This window comes from Hippopotamus amphibius, chromosome 1, assembly GCF_030028045.1.
Source record: "Hippopotamus amphibius kiboko isolate mHipAmp2 chromosome 1, mHipAmp2.hap2, whole genome shotgun sequence".
Classification (NCBI taxonomy): Eukaryota; Metazoa; Chordata; class Mammalia; order Artiodactyla; family Hippopotamidae; genus Hippopotamus; species Hippopotamus amphibius.
The window spans coordinates 186298706-186319137 of NC_080186.1; the positions used below are offsets into that span (position 1 = coordinate 186298706).

At 38.3% G+C, this 20432-nt stretch overlaps 1 protein-coding gene across 2 annotated transcripts in view; it reads right to left on the reverse strand.

Moving 5' to 3' along the window:
* MCC (MCC regulator of WNT signaling pathway) overlaps window positions 1–20432 on the reverse strand; it is a 430355-nt gene that overhangs the window by 359308 nt on the left and 50615 nt on the right. The gene's annotated exons all lie outside the window — the stretch shown is intronic.

Sequence of the window (20432 nt, forward strand, 5' to 3'; positions counted from 1 at the left end):
GTTTACGACTTAACGTACATGTATGAAGTGGGTGGATTTAAGACAAGAGGGGTTAGTGGAGTCTGTGGCTGGACTAGAGAAGTATATCCAGACTATAGGTTCTCAAGGTAAAGAAAGAGAAAGAAAAAGCATAAAAAAGGAACAAGAACAACAAGCCTATGCTGGCCAAGAACACTTATCTGGAGGACATCATCTGACCCCGGACATATAAGTCTTGTTCTTTTCTCTCTTTCTAAACTCTTTGGGAAACGATATTGTTCAGATTGCTCCAACCCTAAGTCTCAATAAAGGTCAAAGGATTATGAATTTAAGAGCTGGAAGAGATATTAGGAACTGGGCCGTTGTCTCAAGAAAAGCTAATTAGTCCTCCTGTCTCAACACCCCACCAAACCCAACCATCTGGAGACCATGAGCAATTTGATGTTTGCTGATACCTGAAACCTAACCATGAAAAGACCAACTCTTCTCTTCCAGTGGCCCTTCACAAATTCCTTCTGGTCAATGCTAGTATGATTCCCCAAGTTCTTTAGGCTCACAGAATTGTTGATATTTTTAATATCTTCTCGTTTACTCTGTTTGAACCCTAATTTCCCCATCCTGGTCCCTAGTATCCAATTTCTCATCAAATTTCCATTGGTCCTGTTCCTGAAATGTTTTTATATTTACTCTTTATTATGTTTTTCAATACAAATAACACCCTTCAAAACCTTCTCAATTTATACCAGGTCTATTACATTAGCTTCTTCAGTTGATCACCTTGCTTCCATATGCCATCTCATTTTCATGTCTCATAAAGAATTCTGACACACAGCTACAAGTTTTATTTTATCTCATTTGTCTGTGTATACATGTATAGCATATAATGCTTATGTGTATATATTTATGTTTTTATTTGTAAGATAGATGGATGGGTAGATGAATAAATATACACATATGGAAGGAAGTATGGCAGATTAAATTAGTCCTAATTTTTAATTTCCCTGTAGAATTGTTATATGTCCAAACCCTTACCTTGGCCTTGGGGCCAGGGACACTCATGGTAGGTATGCTTTTCCCCATCCTTTTAACTTCAGGCTTGACATCTAACTGAGCCTCTGGGATGTATGTATTTATCCAGTTAATCCCTAATTGGGCTTGTCCCCTTTTGCTTCTGCAATTATTATGACAAGAACACACCATGGTAACTATTAACCCTCTACCCTGGGGCCCCTAGATGAGCCACCTCAGCTGATCTGCAGACGTGAAGTATAAAAATCACTTCAGTTGACCCAAAGTTATGTAATCAATGATAAATTCTTATTGTTTATGCCAATGAGATTTTGTGATTGCTCCCCAGCAATAGCTAACTGATACACTGGAATATTTTTTAATGTATTCGTATGCTTACTTTTTTTGCACTTCGCTGAATACAACCTGTCTGATATTCAGCTGGATTCATCCAAGACAGGAAAGATTATGACTGGTAAAGCAGGAATGCAAGCAAAAAGAAAGGGTCAATGTTTAGGGTTTACATTCTAAAATAAGTACTTCTTTATTATGTTTTTAGACAATAATCTTAAAAATTAGGCTTGATGGGAGATACAGAAGTTTTTTAAATTTCAGAAGTTCGCATAATAAGATGGTAATACTAATATTTTCTGAATAGTAGGAATGTGGTGTTTGCATTTTCTTATTTTTGCCTATCTGTATTTGTAACTTTCTAGAATGTACTACACTACTCTCATAAATTGCTATGTCATTTTTTAGGTTTTAAAAGTGAGGATAATAATAGCGCCTGTCTCTTAGGGCTGTTTTGAGGGTAAATGAGATAATGCATGTAAAGCAGTTAACGTAGTTTCTGGTACATACCAAGTTATTCAATAAATAGTAGCCATTGGTATGATTATTTTATAATTATTGATCATAAATCTTTAACAACGCCCCAGATTCACGACTACGCCTTTAGTAATTAAGCACAAACTGCTCAGGGGGAAAATAATGCCTATTGAACTGAACTGACTCCCTCACTAAGTGGAGCAATCTATCTGCAGAGGCTCGCCTTCCTCCCTGCCCATGGCCCACTTACACTTGGGCACCCTGGTGAGAAACCCAAGCCTGTCCAAGCTTGAGAAGCCCTATTCCACAAAAAAGCAGCTCAGAAAAGGGTTTGCGTTCTAGAAATGTCAACTCAGAGGAGAATGTGTAATTCTGCATGTTTATTTTAAAAGTGTGGGCCATTGAGAGACTGACATAAAAGATCAAAAACAAAATACAGTGCATTCTACTAAATTAAGTCAGATTTTAATCTTTAAACAGCAGTGCTAGTTTTTAAAAACTGAATGAAAGCTAAAGTTTTTCAGCACAGAAATACAGAACTAGCAATGACAACTAACAAACCTGCAGAGGGAGATGCTATTATCCCCATTTTACAGATGAAGATGTGAAGGTTGAAAGAGTCCCAGAGCTAATATGTGGCAGAGCCAGGTATCTAAACCAAATCAGTCTGATTCCAAAGCTCTTGCCCTTTTCATTCTACCAAACGCTGCCTTAGATGTCAGTGATACTTAAACTCTGGCCTCTGAACACAAATAAGGACAGCAATAATAGGAGCAGCTTGATAATCAACAGTCATTAATTAATAATGCTTTTATATTAAACCAGAAAGACTACATATATATGACTACACACACATATATATATACACACTACCTGTCTATTTTAAATAGGGATGAGAATAATGTTACATTTTGTTATCAACATGAGAAAACAGTTACAAGAGAGAAAAAAAAATTCCAGGGACTTCCCCGGCGGTCCAGTGGTTAGGACTCAGTGCTTTCACTGTGGGAACTAAGATCCCACAAGCCGCATGACGTGGCCAAAAAAAAAAAAAAAAAGATTCCAAAAACTCTCCTTTACATATAAGAGCGAGCCCAGAGAATTTGGATCACCGTTTTACTATCAGCCAACATGCTAGAGCTGTTTTAAACATCCCACAATGAATTACATGCCCCTGTGACCATGCCCCTTTGCACTATGTCTTTACCATTCCTGCCATCAGCAGGGGGAGGTATTTCCCTGACCCTGACTCTGGGCTGGCCTTGTGACTTGCTTTGACCAGTGGAATGTGGCAGAAATAACTAACATTCTAGGATTCATGAACACAGGCCTTATGATGCCTTATAGTTTCCACTTACAGCTCAGATCCTTCCAACCTCATGCTGTCCTTGTCACCCACTCAAGGCCACAAGTGGTCTCTCCCTTCTGCTAGCATTTAGCACCTGTACCATTCATTCAGTGACTATATATACAGCCATGGGACAACTTTTAGATTGTTGCGCAGTACTAAACTTTCATTTCTCTTTCTCTTTTAAAAAAAATTATTTTCACACACTCAAGTCTTACCTCCCCAACCTGACCACAGGCTCCAGGAAGCCAGTGGACATGCATCAATCTCCCTTAAGATTTGCACAGCACCCAGTACACTGCCCTGTACACAGCACAACTCTATCACATTTGTTTTGATAGATGGATTCGTAAACTCTCAGAAATTAAACATGGTCATTCTTTTGAAGGGGGTCCCCATGACATCTGATATCTTCCCACAATACCTGTCTTGTTTCTTCCCACAGAAGGCAAGCACATGGGATGCTCAGTGAGTGTGAATGACCAATGGGCACCATGAAAACAACCACCTTGTAGCTGTAGTGACAAAGCAACATGACAGTTTCTCTGCCTTAGGCCAGGAATGTTTCTCAGAGGAAGACATACTAAGCAGCGGTCATCTAATATAGTCCAGTGGAGAATTATTTCAGTAGTAATAACATCGTCATATAAGGCACCTGCCTTTAAAATAAAACCCAACAAACTTTAGTATATTATTTCAGAAAATACACCCAATTCATTGTAGAAAACGTAGACAAGCAAAAAGAAGAAAATACAAATTACATGCTATCCTTCTACCCAGCAATAGCCACACCGAACATTGTAACTAATTTCACAAAATTATGGTAAACATTTTTTCCTCTAAGTTTCCTCTAAATAAATACATTTCCCCCAAATAAAGTGTTTCTTTCATCATTGCTAGAACTGCTCTAAAAAGTGTTTCATATGTATTCATATTCATATATGCATATCTTATCTTCAGAGGCTATAACCACGAGGCAAAAAAGGAATAAATTCGGGTTTAGCAGAAGAATTGGTCAAGTCAGGTAATATTTAGCTCTGCCGTGAACACCCATCACCAGGCAGCACTGAAGAACAATGCTTCTAACTCAAAACTACATAGCTTTACAAAGCATAGCTATTACTTTCTGTACATAAAAGCCTTTTTTTTTTTTTTTGTCTCTTGGCTATTCTCTTCCTTTTAACTTATAAAGAAATTGAGTAGGAAGTGAAAATTCAATGAAGCTATTCATCATTCAGGGAAATTCACAGCCTAACATCAGGAATGGATAATGGGAAAGATGGGCTTGGGTCTCTCAAGCTCAGATGCAGAGAAAAACGCTATTATTCCCCACAATGATACCACACACCAAACCCAGCTGAAATGAGGGCTATGCAAAAGCAACTGTTACTTTGAGGAAGAGGTTAGGTGCTTCTGTTCACAGTTCTCAACTAACAGACACCTTTGGAACTAGCAGATACACCAGAAATAGCTGCTTATGAAAGAACTCAAAGAAAGTCTAAAAGTTCATTTTGTCCCTAACTGTTCAATTTGAGTCACACAAAATGTAATTTAGGAGACTCTAATTTCAGTTCCATAAATATTCAGAGTGTGAAAAATCATAAATAAGTCATTAAGAAACCAGATTCTGGGCTACAGCTGGTTACATCTGAGTATAGTTGTTGGAGGGAGCAAATGCATTTGCCTTTCATCATTGCTTCTTAGTTTATCAGGTCTAAAGTGAAGAATAAAGCAAACAACAAAGCAAACAACTAAATAAGCAAGCAAACTCATCATTAAGATAAAAGGAGAGTAGTTGATCAATCTAAGGGACTTCAACAAATTTCAGAAAGATAGTAAAGAGATGGGAGAAGTTGGCCAGTATGCTGCAAGATGAGAATGAGAACTGGGGCTGCAAACTGTGGGGCTATCCTAACTTTCAGAGCATGGAACAAAGAGATGTTGTTCAAAGGTGATAAATAAGGATACTTACACACTGGTATAAGCACATTATGGAAAAAAATTATCAAGAGAACTAAAAGCACAAATGGTAAAAAGAAAAACTGCCCCTGGGGAGTGGGCTTAGGCATGGAGAGGTGGGTAGGACAAGAGGCTTGTGTTTTGTCATGTGCTCCTCTGTGCCATTTTATTTTATCTTATTTTTACCATGTGCATGAACTATTTTGATAAAAGTAATGTTTTCAAATTTCAAAAAATCAAATAAGTCATCAATGTAATCTGAACTATGACAGACAAAAGATTAGTATTTAAATATACAGTGAGGGACTTCCCTGGTGGTCCAGTGTTAAAGAATCTGTCCTGCAATGCAGGGGACGTGGGTTCAATCCCTGGTCGGGAAACTAAGAGCCCACATGCCACAGTGCACCTAAGCCTGCATGCCACAACTACTGAGCCTGTGCACCTCAGCTAGAGAGCTCACATACTGCAAACTCCAGAGCCCACACGCCCTGGAGCCTGCACACCACAACTAGAGAAAGGAAAACTCGCATGCCACAAATGGAGAGAAGCCAACATGCCACAGCGAAGAGCCCAAGCACCACAAAGATCCTGTGTGCCACAACCAAGACCCAATGCAGCCAAAAATAAAAATAAGTAAATAAATATACAATGAATTCCTACAATGTAATAAGCAAAGATAACAACCCAATTGAAAAATGGGCAAATGATGAGAACAGAAACTTAACAAAAAAAATGGCCAATAAAGATGTGGAAATATTCTCATCCTCAATAAACATAAGGAAAATGCAAATGAAAACAGACAATGGGATACCAGTTTAATATGTATAGGACTGACAAACATTTTAGTCTGACAATACCAAATGTTGACAAAGAAGCAGAAACTTTCTGTTGGTGAAAGAAAAACCGGTACCAGTTCTTTAAGAAGAATTTTGGCAACATCTAAAAAAATGCACACCCTTAAACCAGATATTTCACTTTCAGTTATATATGTTAAAGAAACTTACGTAAAGACAGAAGGAGACATGCACAACATCTGTAACAGCAAAGATTTGGAAAAAGCTTAGTATTAATAATCATGCTATTGATAGTAAGAAGAGCTAACATGCATCAGATGCTTACTGTGTACTAGGGCCTGAGCTAGTGGATACATAAATTGAGGAATCATCAGCTAATGAAATATTACAGAACAGAGTTTTCAGAAGAAATACATTTATAATATATCATAACTAATAAATCTCAAAAACAGCAGTGAGTAAAAACCTTAAGTTGAAGAATAACATGAATGACAGGACAGCACTTATCTAAACTTTAAAAACATACCAAAAACCACTACAAATTATATATGAATTTACACATAGTCAAATAATAAAAACAAAGTCAAGAAGCAAAAACATCAACCATAAATCAGTGAGGGAGAGAGGGGAATATGATTGGGGAAGGGTATAAATGGGTTTTAACATGCATTTATAATGTTACATTAAAAAATCATAGGCAAATATGACAATGTTTACATCTTTTCAATCTGGGTGATGGATACATGTGTGTACTTTTCCATATTTAAAATCTGTCTTAATAAAAAAAAATCTAATATATGAAAAGCCAACTTAAATTTGGTCTGAGGCCACGGTTGGAGGATAAAACATTTAAAATGAGCAATGTCATTCATATCAGTGAGCACTTCTAGGACACATCTCTTGGAGTTGATCAAATTAGATGATCCAAAATGACACTGTTCATCCTTACAGGCTATAGAGCATCTGATTATTTTCCTGGCATGATTTTCTAAAAGTGGAATTACTCATTGTTAAATGGTCTAATCTCTCAATACAGTTTTTCAAACATCCCTTGAGAAACATCTACCAATTTCTAGCCCCACCAGCAGTGTTTGAGCTGCCCACACTTCAGCTACTTTTCTGGAGAGCAGAATCGACTTCCCCATCTCTAAGGTCTCACTTTCTTTTCTGCAAAGGCATTCATACCACACAATCCCAGAGACATGTTTCTTTCCTCCTCTTCAGCACTCAGCACTGATGACTGCCTTTTCCTTGAATCTCCTTCCTTCATTAACCCTGTCTTTTAGTTTCCCCACCTCTGCATGACTGCTCCTTCAGAGCCCTTGTCCTTAAATATCCATGTTATCCAAGGCCTTGTCCTTTCTATTTTTTTCACTTTATAGACTCTCTATAGCTGATGTAATCTAAATTTATGGCCTTATCTATCACTAGGAACGGTGATTCCCAAATCTTCCTCTCCAGTTAAATAGTAATCCATTTCGACTGCACAGTTGTACTTCAGTGTCATACATTTATCTTGAACTCAAAGTCCTGAACTGAATTTATCATCCCATATCCCTTTACAAGTCGATTCCTCCTATCTACATAAATTACACCATCGGTCACCCACAGCAGAAGTCCAGAAATTTTCTAAGTTGCTTCCTTTTCATGTATACCCCCAACTATCAGTCACCAAAACGAGAGAGTCTGTCGTTCTAAACGGCTCTCATATTCATCCCATCCTCATCATCCTTATCACCCTCATCATTTCCCACTTGAATTACTACAACGGTCTCCTACTGGGTCCCCCTCTTTCCAACTGGTAGGAGACGAATGACTTTTCCCTGCTTAAAATCCTTTATGATGTTCAGCTTCATATCCATGTTTCTCACTTCGTAGTCAAGGCCCTATCTCTCTAGCCTCACTCTCCTGCTAAAGTAGGCAACCTGCATCAGAGCCCACTGCATTTCTTTTAGGTTCCAAAAGAGGCATTGTCATTTTACATGCCCATACTTTGTATAAATTTATCCCTCTGCTTGGAAAATCCTCTCTTTACCTTTCTCCAAATGCCAGCCCATGCTTATAATTCACTTGAACAGCATCTCCTTCAGAAATCGTCCCTAAATATCTCAGGTAACCCCCAGTTTAATTTGATGTCCCTCCTCTAGGTTACAAAGGCACCTGTGCTTGCTTTGATCACTGACCCCACTGTACAGTAATTATTGATTTATTTTTTTCTCTCTTCTACTAGATCAGAGGCTGGTAACTAAAACCTACAGCCAAATCCAGACCATTACCTGCTTTCGTAAATCAAGTTTATTGGAACCAGGCAAACCCATTTGTCTATGTATTGTCTATGGTTACTTTCCCCCTACAACAGCTGAGCTGAATACTTGTGACAGAGACTATATGGCCCATAAAACCAAAAATCTTTACCAAATGGCCATTTAAAAGAAGGTTGCAAACTTCTGCACTAGACTGTAAATTCTTAGAGGATAGGGTTCATTCTTTGTTCATATTCGAATCCCTAACACCTGGCATACAAATAGCTGTTAAATAAGTAAATGGGTAAATAAAATGTTAGATTTGAGGTCAAAGAGGTAGGGAAAGAAGTTAATGAGAACCGTCCATCCCATTTCTTTTTTGCTTTTTGAATACCCCAATTTACAATCACAAATGAAAACAAAACAAGTTGATATCATTAGGGTTTTTTTTTAAGATTTTTTTTTTGCTGTGGGCCATTTTTAAAGTCTTTATTGAATTTGCTACAATATTGCCTCAGTTTTGTGTTTTGATATTTTGGCCATGAGGCACGTGGGATCTTAGCGCCTTGACCAGGAATTGAACCCGCATACCCTGCACTGGAAGGCGAAGTCCCAACCACTGGACTGCCAGGGAAGCTCCCATACCATCAAGTTTTAAAATATCTCCTAGGATATATGAGAGGCTTTGCACCTCTCAAGCCAGTAATCTAACCTTTCTGTTCTAGTGGTACTCAACTCTGGCAGCATATGGTGGTCACCTGGGTGATTAAAACACATGGATGCTCCTGCTCCACTGCCGACAAACCACATCAGGATGGGGAGCAGGGGCTGTGTCAGTATCTGTTAGCAGGCTGCCTAAGTGTGGAACTTCTACACCGACAGTCTGAAGGGACGAGAGCTTTGAGGCAACTCAAAAATTTTAATTTAAAACCAACCGACCAAAGAAACACACTAGATTTTGATAAGTTATATACTTGTAAGATGAAAAAAAAAAAGATATTTTAGAAAAATTATCTACATAAGTGGAAACAAAATGATTCCTCTAGCATTTAAGCTCCATGAGGATGGAGCATTTTGTCTATTTTGTTCACTCTTGTATTCCCGATACCAAGAACAGTACCTGGCATGAAACAGGTGATCAGTAAGCAAATGATGAATGTATGAGTAAGTTTTTTATTTGCTTTCAATCAACCAGAAGCACCTGATTTGAAATATTCCAGTTAATTGAAATTTTATACACAAAGTAGGCAAATTGGCAAACATAATCTTCAGTTAATCAACAGACAACATTCTTTAGGGGCATAAACATTATGTTCTACAATTTAAAATAGTATTTTGATTTAAAAAAAAAGAAACCAAAGGGACATTGCTATGGGTAAATGCAGCCCAGCCTCTTTAAAAAAAAAAATCAATCTTTACTTTTAAAAAGGTTAGCTGTCATAAAAACAGATGATTGAACCTGGTGTACCCCCAAAAAAATAAAAAAATAAAAAATAAATAAAAAGGTTAGCTGTCATCTGTAAGCTCATGGGAAGAGAACATGAAAAGCCATGAAGGAAAGATAAAAGTAATTGGTGACATTACCTAAACAAACAAAATGCCATATGACATGAATCCTAAGGAATTAACAGAAATCGTCTTGGACCCTCCCACTATGGTCTAAAAGCACTCAGCACGTCATTCCAAGAAATAACATCTGAGACTGGCTAATTCTCTCTGTCTCCCTATTTCTCCTGTCTTTTTCTCATAAAACATACTACTAGAAATTATAAAGCAGTTGGCCTAATTTTTATATCTGAAAAATGCTTTTGGTTGAGGTTATCAACTTGAAAAAAATACAGAAAAATAGGAAGACAAAAGTTAAGATTGAAAGAAAACAATGTCATTGAATTTATATTATAAAGATTTACATTATTTCTTTGTGAAATTCACACATAATTGAGTATTTGAGATACAAGCTCTTTGGAAAACCAGAATTTCCCATTACCAACTTTCTCAATACTGTCTATGTTGAAACCTATTTTAACTCTTCTGAATTAATATTTATAGTCTCGAGTTGTGCTGTTCAAAATGGTAGTACACGCAGTTGGCTATTTAAGTTTACATTGAAATTAATTAAAATTAAATATAATCAAAAATCCATTTCCTCAGTTATACTAGCTCAACAGCCGCATGTGGCAAGTGGCTACCACACTGTCCTGAGCAGTTATAGAACACCTCCGTCATCACAGAAAGTCCTATGGGATACCGCTAGGAACATAAAATACAATATCCTCAAAAAGCTTCAGGCAACAGTACCAGTTAAGCAAGGGAATTGTTACAAATGTCAGTTATTATTTCTAGGTAAAGAAGGAATGACAAAACTGGGCATATAAAGTCTGAAAATAGAAAAGTCATTATGTCATAAATCTATTAGTTTTCTTTGCAGCTGATTTTCGAGTTTGGGTTCACTCTTATTCACAGGACACACAAAAATCCCCACTTTTTGATTAAGGAAATCTGACCAGATTCAAATTCATGTTCAATACACTACCCACTGATGAAAAAACTTTGGTTGAAAGATTTATCAGACTTTAGGGGGCAGGTGGAAGGATGTGTATATTCCTCAGAGGAAGCACTAGCTTTGTCTTCTTAGATTTGAGTTATTGTAATATTAATTCTTTCTGATGTTTAGCCTGAACTTCCTGAGAGTTCACTGAAATAATAAATAGCCAAGATTAGTCAATGACATGGTGCTTTCCCCTTCTCCAGGTGAAACATCAAGAGTGACTAAAAGCTAATACTCAAGAAGGAAGCATCTGCAAGGAAGTAAAATACTACTTGTACATATTTTTGAAAAGCTCTTTTATTCTATAATTCTTTTATATGTGACTCCTAATATTCTTACTCTTCATTCTTCTGGCAATCTCTCAATTTGGCTTTTCCTATCGATAGTCCAGTGGGAGAAAATATTTTAATGTGTTTGCCCCCTTGGATTATTATTTTAATCAGTAAATAAACGTTCTTTATTAAGCAAGATTCAGCCTGTCTTCACAGGGATTTGTAAAAGCTTCTTAAAAGAAGTATCTGACATTCCTGGGGAAAAATACTCATTCAGAGTACCTATGATTCAGGGACTGTGCTAGGTGCTTTAGAAATTTCATTGAAGCCTCATAATAACTTTAAGAGATATTATCCCCATTTTACAGGGTCTATCAGTTTCGTGTAAAAGGGAGCTTGTCCCAAATTCTTGGCACCATACTTGGTCCATTGCAGATACTTCAACAAGTTGGTAGATACATGAATGAACAGTGGGCACCTCTTCTGTAATCTCAGTGACAGACATAGAACCTTGTAGTGAGCACTCAGAAAATCCTAACTGAATATACTAAAAGTAATGGTCAGTATGACAAACAATTAAGTGATCCTTAATATGTTCCTGCAAAATCCCACTAAGACCAAGCAATTGACCCTAGATCCAAAAACTACACAAGGCAGTCACGTCTGAAAGATAGACAGAGAGAAGATACACAGAAAAGGCTGATAGATGTAAGTTTGGGGGCAATAAAAGAATTTGGTAAGTATGCCACTCTTACAAAAACTTATTTCTAATGGATATTAACATCTCAAGAATACTTATCCTTTCAGATCATTGTAGATCACACTTTCATGAGAAAATTATAGCACACACATAATACCATTATTATAAAAAGACAAGTACACCCAAATTTTTTCAAGGCAAAAAGATTTATATTATAACATGTATTTAACATATGAAAGACACACAACCTGCTGTGAATGACAAACATATTCATTTTTCCAGGAAGAGGAATACCTAAATGTGGTAATAGGAGATAAAGCAAAATTTTTCACCAAGTGCTCTCGAATTGAATCACCAAGGCTAACACATTTTTAGGCTAGGCTCTAAATGTGCCCTTGACCCTGGCAAATGGAAGTGACCCACCCACAGGGTCTGTCACCGCGAGACTGAAGCGCAGCTACCCTGGAGGCCTCCCATCCACCTCATCCTTTTCAGTCTTCTGTCCTGTGGTCGCATTCTCTCTCCCATCTAACACCCCTCAGTTCTTCTTGCTTCATATCTCATGGGGACACATATGTCAGGCCTCCTAACTCCCATCAACTCTGCTCACACCCAGGGAAGGCTTGTCGCATCCACACTCAGAACAGGAGATGTTTTCAATGTTTATTCTTGCTCCTGGAGTCTTACTTTGGCCAGGATAGAAACCCAAATCTCTTTCTAAGGCTGACACTGTAGGGCTTGCAAATTTCCCCCAGTTTTATTATGCATATACTCTTCACCAGCACTTAAAAACATTCAGAGCACAGAGATTTTTTTTTCTCACTGCAAAGCCACTGTGTTAAAATTCTCCTAAATATCTTCCAAAGTACTTTAGTTTTAGAAAATGGCAGTAAAGGAAAAATAATAGGGGAGGAAATGCTGTTTACATTTTTCTTTGAAGGATAAAAAAAATTGCAGGATTCTTTTTACGAATAACTTTCTTCTTCAAGTCACTCTCTCAGATTCTAATTAAAATATCATAATGTGAAAAGCCAAAGCCTTATAGTCTGACCACAGAAGTGAGAAGGGAAAGATTTAGTCCCAGTACATGCTGCAGCCTGAGGCAAGAAATAGTGTCACTGTGCCTCATTCCCTCATGTCTGACACGGGGATGCCACACTTGTCCCACGATAAAAACAAGCCAGGGCAATGATGTTTAGAGCACTGAATCTGCCTTACAAGCTAGAGCATCACCAACATTTGAAGAGTTTTCCAGGTTATTTTAGAAAATCTAAACTGTGATAGATTGCTATTTTGTAGAATAAAATGAGTTTTCAGGAAAAATTTGCAAAAGATATAGAAAACTACGGCTCAATTTTTAAAATTTGGTTCAATTCTGTCATATTGGTATAAAAGTTTCTGAACACGTGCTTCTAATTCCTGCAGTCAGGTAAGAAAAGCACCACTCTGTGGGCCACTCTTGGGGCAATTCTGTTCTGGATATCATGATGTGACTAAAGCAATCCCTGACTCCATAAAGGAGAGCCCAACGTGGGATGAATGGTACCAACCAGCAGCAATGCCACTATCCTTGGTAGTTCACCATCTTTGTTCACCTGGACTTATCATTCTCAGGAACGTAAGTACACACTGTGATAACATTTAAGTCTGTGTTCAGTCGTAGTGAACACTGTCCCGGGACATCACCTACAGAAATGCCATCATAGCTCTGTAGTTTACAAATATATTTAAATTAAAATATATTTATATTTTAAAATATAATATATAAATATAAAATATATTTCTATAAACATATAGATTCATTTATAAATATAAATGTATTTAAGGCAAAATAATTTTCAAGCTAAATTCTTGAAAAAATATCTCTCAACTAACCACAGTATCATAGATTTAATATATGTGCTTTACATAATTGAACTGAAAGGGTCCTTTATATTTTAGAAGTCTGGAATACAGACGACAGCACAGACTGCAAAATAGTAAGCACGGGGAGAAAGATCTATTGACATAAAAATCAAAGGGAGCTTGCTCTGCTTTGTGCCTGAACCTGTCCTGTTACGAGGGTGGCTTAGGGAGAGGTGGTAAAGTTCCAGCAGGAGTTATAAAAAGCTGTTTGGATAAGAAGAAGAGGAAATGAAGGAGAGGAACTAGAATAGGGAAGGAAGTCGCAGAGGGACAGGGCTTCAGACCCCCTCCCCATGCCCCCCACCAACGGCGCCCCGCGGAGAGCTGCTGGGGAGCCTGACTCAGGAGGGAATGAGATGTGGGGCTAGTAGAGAGGGCTTGGGTGAAGTGCTAACCATAAGACATCACCAACACTCTAGCTCTAAAGGGCAAAACTTCAGTTTGTTTCTTTATTGGAGGGTCGGAGCATTCCTTCCTATGTTGATTTTCAAATCAAGGAAAATAAATGAACCTCTCTAATGCCTCTGCATCACCTAAACTCCGCAAGGCTCTAATCCCCTTGTCTACGGGGAAACTCATATAAGAATAAGCCCATTTCCTCTTGAGGCTTAAGCAATGACCTCAAGTAGCTGGAAAAAAAACACAGCGTGCAGGAATGTTGAAAAATGAGTCCTGATCACACACAGAAAGCCACCAACATAACACAAGTGAACCCAGAGGCTGGGGACTGTGACTAGGCTCAGAAAAAAACACCCTTCGTGACAAAGGCCAGGTCTAGGATTTAAAAGCACATGCCACTCTTATACCCCGCTGGGGGGAGTATAACATGTAGGACATCTCCTGTACTTTGGCAGTATTTGTCAAAATGAAAAATGCACAGACTGATCCAACAACTCCATTTCTAGGAATGTGTCCCACAGTTATGCTGATGTAAGCAAAACAAGGAAGGTACAGTTATTCACTGTCGTCCTGCTTGTAGTATTAGCAAAAGATTGGAAATCATCTAAATACCCGCCAGGGGGTGTCTGGTAAGTAAATTATGGTCAATTTATACAATGCAATGAAAACTAAACAACCTTTGAAAGGAATGAGGCAGCTATGTATCACGATGGCACAATTTCCAAAATAGGTCAAGTTAAAAAAAGGCAGGTGAAGAGCAGTGTATATGTTATATGACCATATGAATAAAAGCAGAAGTAGAAGGTGTCCTTATGCACTTGATATGCACAGATTATCTCTGGAACGGCACCTGAGGAACTGCCACCCGGCACTGCCTCTGGAAAGGACAGAGTGTCTGGAGGACAGAGATAGGACAGAAACTTACCCTGCCTTCTACCTTTTTGGGCACGCTGTGAATTTTGATTCATGTGCATATATAAGGTCTTTTTTTTTTAATATGGACCACTTTTAAAATCTTTGTTGAATTTGTTACAATACTGCTTCTGTTTAATGTTTTGGTGTTTTGGCCATGAGGTATGTGGGATCTCAGCTCCCCGACCAGGGATCGAACCTACAACCCCTGCACTGGAAGGCGAAGTCCTAACCACTGTACCACCAAAGAAGTCCCAAAAGGTCTTTTTTAAAAAGCTACATACCAGGTCTGCAGAATCCTGGTATCTAAAGAGCAGTGGTAGAGAAAAGTGAGCCAAGAGTTTAGCTTCATCACCTAGTGTCTCATCAAGAGGAAAACCAGATGCCTCCACACCGCGTATCAGCTTACAGGTTATTCCAGTTATTATCCCGTCAAGATTTTTTAGTAGCCTGCAGTTCACACTTAGCTTTGATAATAGTTCACTTCTATTGTCCAAAACTCATTAGTAAGTCTTCAGTAGGTGACTTATATAATAAAGACATCACTATATAAGATATCAAAACAGGACTTAATTACCTGGTAGTTGGAGAGAATTTAAATTCTTTTCACTTTCCAAACTTTGTAAAGATAGAAAAGTGATCAAAACCTACCAGGCAAAGTGATTTGGGGGAAGTGAGTCATACGATATATATTGTGGTTCTTACAAAACAAAAAAATTAATAAATAATAATATTTCAAGTATCTAGCTTATGTCTGCATGACTATATTTTCCTTTTGAGCATTAGTGTATGATTTTCAGTGAAGGGTGTCAGTTTTCCTCTGAAGATTTAGAAAATCAAGATGCTCTCTATGGTCCACTCCGCTTCTAAAGAATTATGTTTCAAAAACTAGACAATTCGGGCTAACTACTCCAGACCAACATATAAATTAAAAGTACACAAGTTCATCTTAGAAATTACAACCAGGAAAAAAACATTTATACTTGGTAAAAGCCTTACTTCTTGCCTGCCCTATCTAATGTGCAATTTGTTCATCCTGAAAAATTATAGTGAAGTTAAACAAATAGTTTTTTCTAAGTTAATTACAGACACATCTTCTTCCCTGCAATTTACATCTTAGAATCCAGCTCTATGCTGTTTTATTTCCTTCCAGCTGAAGGAAAGGAGTTGTCAGCTGAAATTGTCTTGCATGTGGATATTTACTTTTAGCCAAAAGAATCAAGTCAGTCACAAATTCATTTATACCATGGAATAACAATTCTAGTCCCACTGGAGAATCTCCTAAAATTACCCAAATCAGACATATTCTGTAGGGACATAATAAACTCTTGCCTGTGTAAACATAATGCAGATTCTTCTCAAGGTGAAACTCTGTTATGTTCCTCTGCCCTCTCCTCTGAACCAGCAATAAAAATAATTCTCTGCAATCTCGTTTGTAGTCTAGTCTGTACCCACTTGTAAAAGCATAATTAAACCATATCTTTTTCAAATCAGCCTAAATATAGCTGGCTATTCATTCAGAATAATGTTTTAAAAATAATTTTCACCCATAGAAAAGTAAGAAACAAATTAAGAAGTAAAGATTGTATAACAAAGGGAGTTCAACTCGAGGATGGAAGATGCCTTAGAGGACTGGGACGGGGAGGGTGGGGGGGACTCGAGGGAGGGTGGGGGGGGGGGTTTGAGGGAGGGAGGGAATATGGGGATATGTGTATAAAAACAGATGATTGAACTTGGTGTACCCCCAAAAAAATAATAAATAAATAAAATTAAAAAAAACAAAAAAACAAAAAAAAAAAAGTAAAGATTACTTCTAAGTAATAAAATAAGTTTAAGTCCAGGCACCTTCCACAGAGACCTGAGTGTCACTGCTCTCCTACCAGCAGGTTCCAGCAGAGGCCTTTAGGTAGAGAACCTCAGTGAGGTTTGCATGGAGCCACGAGAAGAGCTTCCCGAGAATGGGAGCGAGGTCCATCACTGGGTCTGCCTTAAAGGTTCCACACCTTGAGCCTCGCCTATCTGGTGAAGAGAGGAAAAAACTAGCATGTCTTGACATGATGTGCCTGGGAAAATGTTAGGCATTTTAGAGCTGTTGCTTGTCTCATTTAATTCCCAGAACAACGCTGCAAAGTATTATTTTAAAAATGTTTTATACAGTAATTTATTTTCCAAATAAAAGTGGGGACTAATACTAACAGTACTGAAATGACTTGTCCACTGTGACACAAATACTTGTAGCAGAGAATCTCACACAGCTAGTTAGATGTGCAAAAAAATACGATTTCTTTTTTGGATAACTGATCAAATCATCTTCAAGAATCCTCTACCCCCACCCCAAATTAAATTCCATTTTGGGGAAAAATGTGAAATTGACTTGTATAGTTTAAAACTTAGTTTGAGCAATTAGGTCTTTTCTAGTGTTAAGAGTTGTTTAGACTTTCAGGTTTCTCCAGTCTTCTTTCTCACACCCACGTGGTACCCTGGGTTAGCATGTCCTTATGGGTTGGCGTCATTCTGGAATCCATAGAGCATCCTCTCACTCCTTTGATTTTCATTCAATGCCCTTGTCCTCCTGAGCATCCCCAATGCGCCAGCAGGTGGCTTAACTTGGAAGAGGGTTTAACTCACAGGGTGGTCTCTCCTGACTTGGTCAGGATCTAGCCGTTGATCAATGGCTGACATTTAGCATCCTGGGTCACTCTTCCTTTCTGTGTATCCTATGTTGTAAGGAGGGACTTAGACAGTGGCTGAGTGGAGAGTGGGTAGGTCTGAACTACATAGACAAGGGGCTCCATGGCAGATGTTACGGAGATGCAGAGAGGTCTGTAGTGAAAGCAGGAGTCAAGATGAGGTCAAGTCAGGCATTGATCACAACGTAAGTATTATTATTGCCAGAAAATTCAAGCAACCAATCCAAAACCAAATAGCAGTAGAATTAGAAATTTTAACTCAGATACATCTGGTGCTTAAAATATACGTGCATTCCACTGTAATAAAATAAGCAACAGCACCTAAATATCACTCTGAACAGAAAAGATGAGTAAACACTATTTATACACTTAGTGAAAACAGATGCAGCCCCGACATATATATATGGACACCCTGGGCACCATAAGAAACACTTATAATAATAAATTATCAAAGAGAAAAAGGCAGAATACCAAATTGTATCTACAATGATCATAATTCCAGAAGAAGTTAATATGATTATTATTTACCAAGCACTTACTCTGTGCTCAGCACTTGACATAATCCTCGTAATAAACATGCAGAGAGGATATTATTTTCCTCTTTTTGAAACTGAGGAGAGGACTAAGGATCATGCAAGTTGAGTAACTTGTTATCTGTAATGCAGCTAAGCTGAGCTTAGTCCCAAAACTACCTGATCTCAAAGGACCCATGGGAAATGTTAAAAACAAATGAAACAGTTTAAGGAGAAGCTGGGTGGTAAGTATATCGCGGCAGAGGGCCGAGTGGAGAGCATTCTGCAGACTCAGAGACAGGTTCCAATCCTACCTTGGCCACATTCCAGGTTATGTGGTTTGGTTACGGAACCCTCTCAGTCTCTACAGCCTTGTCTGCAAAAGCTGGGCCCATTTTCCCTTAGGAGAATGTCTGAGGAAGTGGTGAGCCCCGTGCCTCCCCTACAGCAGGGCCCATACATTCCACACATCCTGCATTGTCCTGTTATTCCCTTGGCAAAGCAGAGCCTGCAGGCTAAAGAATGTGAGAGATGCGATCTCTGCATTCATTCATCTGGTTAGAGGTCCTCAGTTTGCAGATTAGGAAGCTGAGGCCAGGAGGCTAAATTAGTGGCTAGTTCCTTGCAGAGCTGGGACTAGAGCTCAGGGCTCCGGACTCCCAGCCCAGTGCACTTTCCAGCTCATCAGGAGGCCTGGTTAGGAGAGGGAGCCAGAGAGCAAATGGATATATATTAGCACAAACTCCTAATATTCTCCCAGTAAACAACTCCTAGTCCAGCTGAAAGATACATGTGCCAGACAAAGTTCCTCATCTAATGCTCACATCCAATACTTCAAGTATAAGGGATTTGTTAGTTTCTTAAAGTAAAAGCTGTACCTAGGACAGTAGTCTAAGCCAGAAGAAGGCCAACTTCTGGGGCAAGAAAAATAACTTAACATGTATAGTTTTACCCTGTGTCCCAATTTTTCTGAATTCTACCTTTGGTAAATACACTATACTACTTTCTGTGTTTATTTTCAGAAGAGAAAAAAGGGACAGGAAGGGTGTGCTGGTCAACTACTAGATCCTTCTTTCAGAGATACAAAATGTACCATTAAACACTACAAACTTCAGAATAACCCTGTTTAATTTTTATTAACACAGCATTTTCCAGTCTTAACCTGACAATGGAACGACCCACTGAGTGTGAAGCAAATGGTCCATAGGACATCCATGGGCCTGAGGTTCTCAAAATATGGTCCCCAGACCAGCTGATTCTAACCAGCATCAGCATCTGCTTAGAAAATGTGAATTATCAGGCCCAAATACAAAACTAGACGCTATTTGGGTGTTTTACCAAGTCCTCCAGGGGATTCTGATGAGAGGTAAAGTTTGATAGCCGCTACTCTAGGCAAACCTTGAAGGTTGTTTACCATGAATATTCGTTGTTTTGGGGGTTCTCTTGGGGCAGTAGCTTTCAAACTGCTCCTCAGAACTGAAGGGAGCAAGACAGATGCTAGTGTGTCAGGCCTCAGGGCCATCACCACCCCCATGCCCACCCTGCATGTCCTTTTTACATATTAAGCTACAGATTAAGATTAAGGTCCCGAAAAAAAAAAAGATTAAGGCCCTAAGGTGAAACAGGGATTGGGGTTCCATTGCATAACCCTGTAGTTATCCTTCTCTTCTGCACTTGGGAATTAAAAATGTGTATATGTATTTGTCTGGAATGTGGCTGACTAGATGTTTGTTCTCATCTTCATTTCCAAACCTTTTTAAGACAAATTGAAGTCTTTCCATAAAAGCCTCCTTCTCGAGGCCAATGAAAATACAACTTGCAGATTCTATTAGTAACACCATTAAATATTTGAGTGTTACATCTAAATCACCATGATAATTCTTACCAATTGAAATTTGGTAATTTTGAAGAAAAATAAGAATCATGTGCTCCTTGTTCACTCCCAGTCCACTCCAATACTCAGGACAATTTATATATGAGATCATGAGGACAGGGAAGTTTAGGTGGTCTCTGTCCCTTCCCCAACATGTAGACCAGAGGTTCACACATGGCAGGCACTTAACAAATGTCACCTGAATAAGTGACTTCTTAATATAGTCAATAGGTTTTTTTGTTTTTTGTTTTAAGAGAAAATATTTAATACATATACCTTGATTCCGGAATATATATAGAATTCTTATGCATCAATAAAAACATAATAATAAACCAGTATGAAAATGAGCAAAAGATGAACTGGCATAGAAAGCAGAGAATATCCAAATGGACATTAGGTATATGAAGCTCAATCCCATAAGTAATCAGCAAATTGTCAAGAGATTACCAATAGAATGTCTCA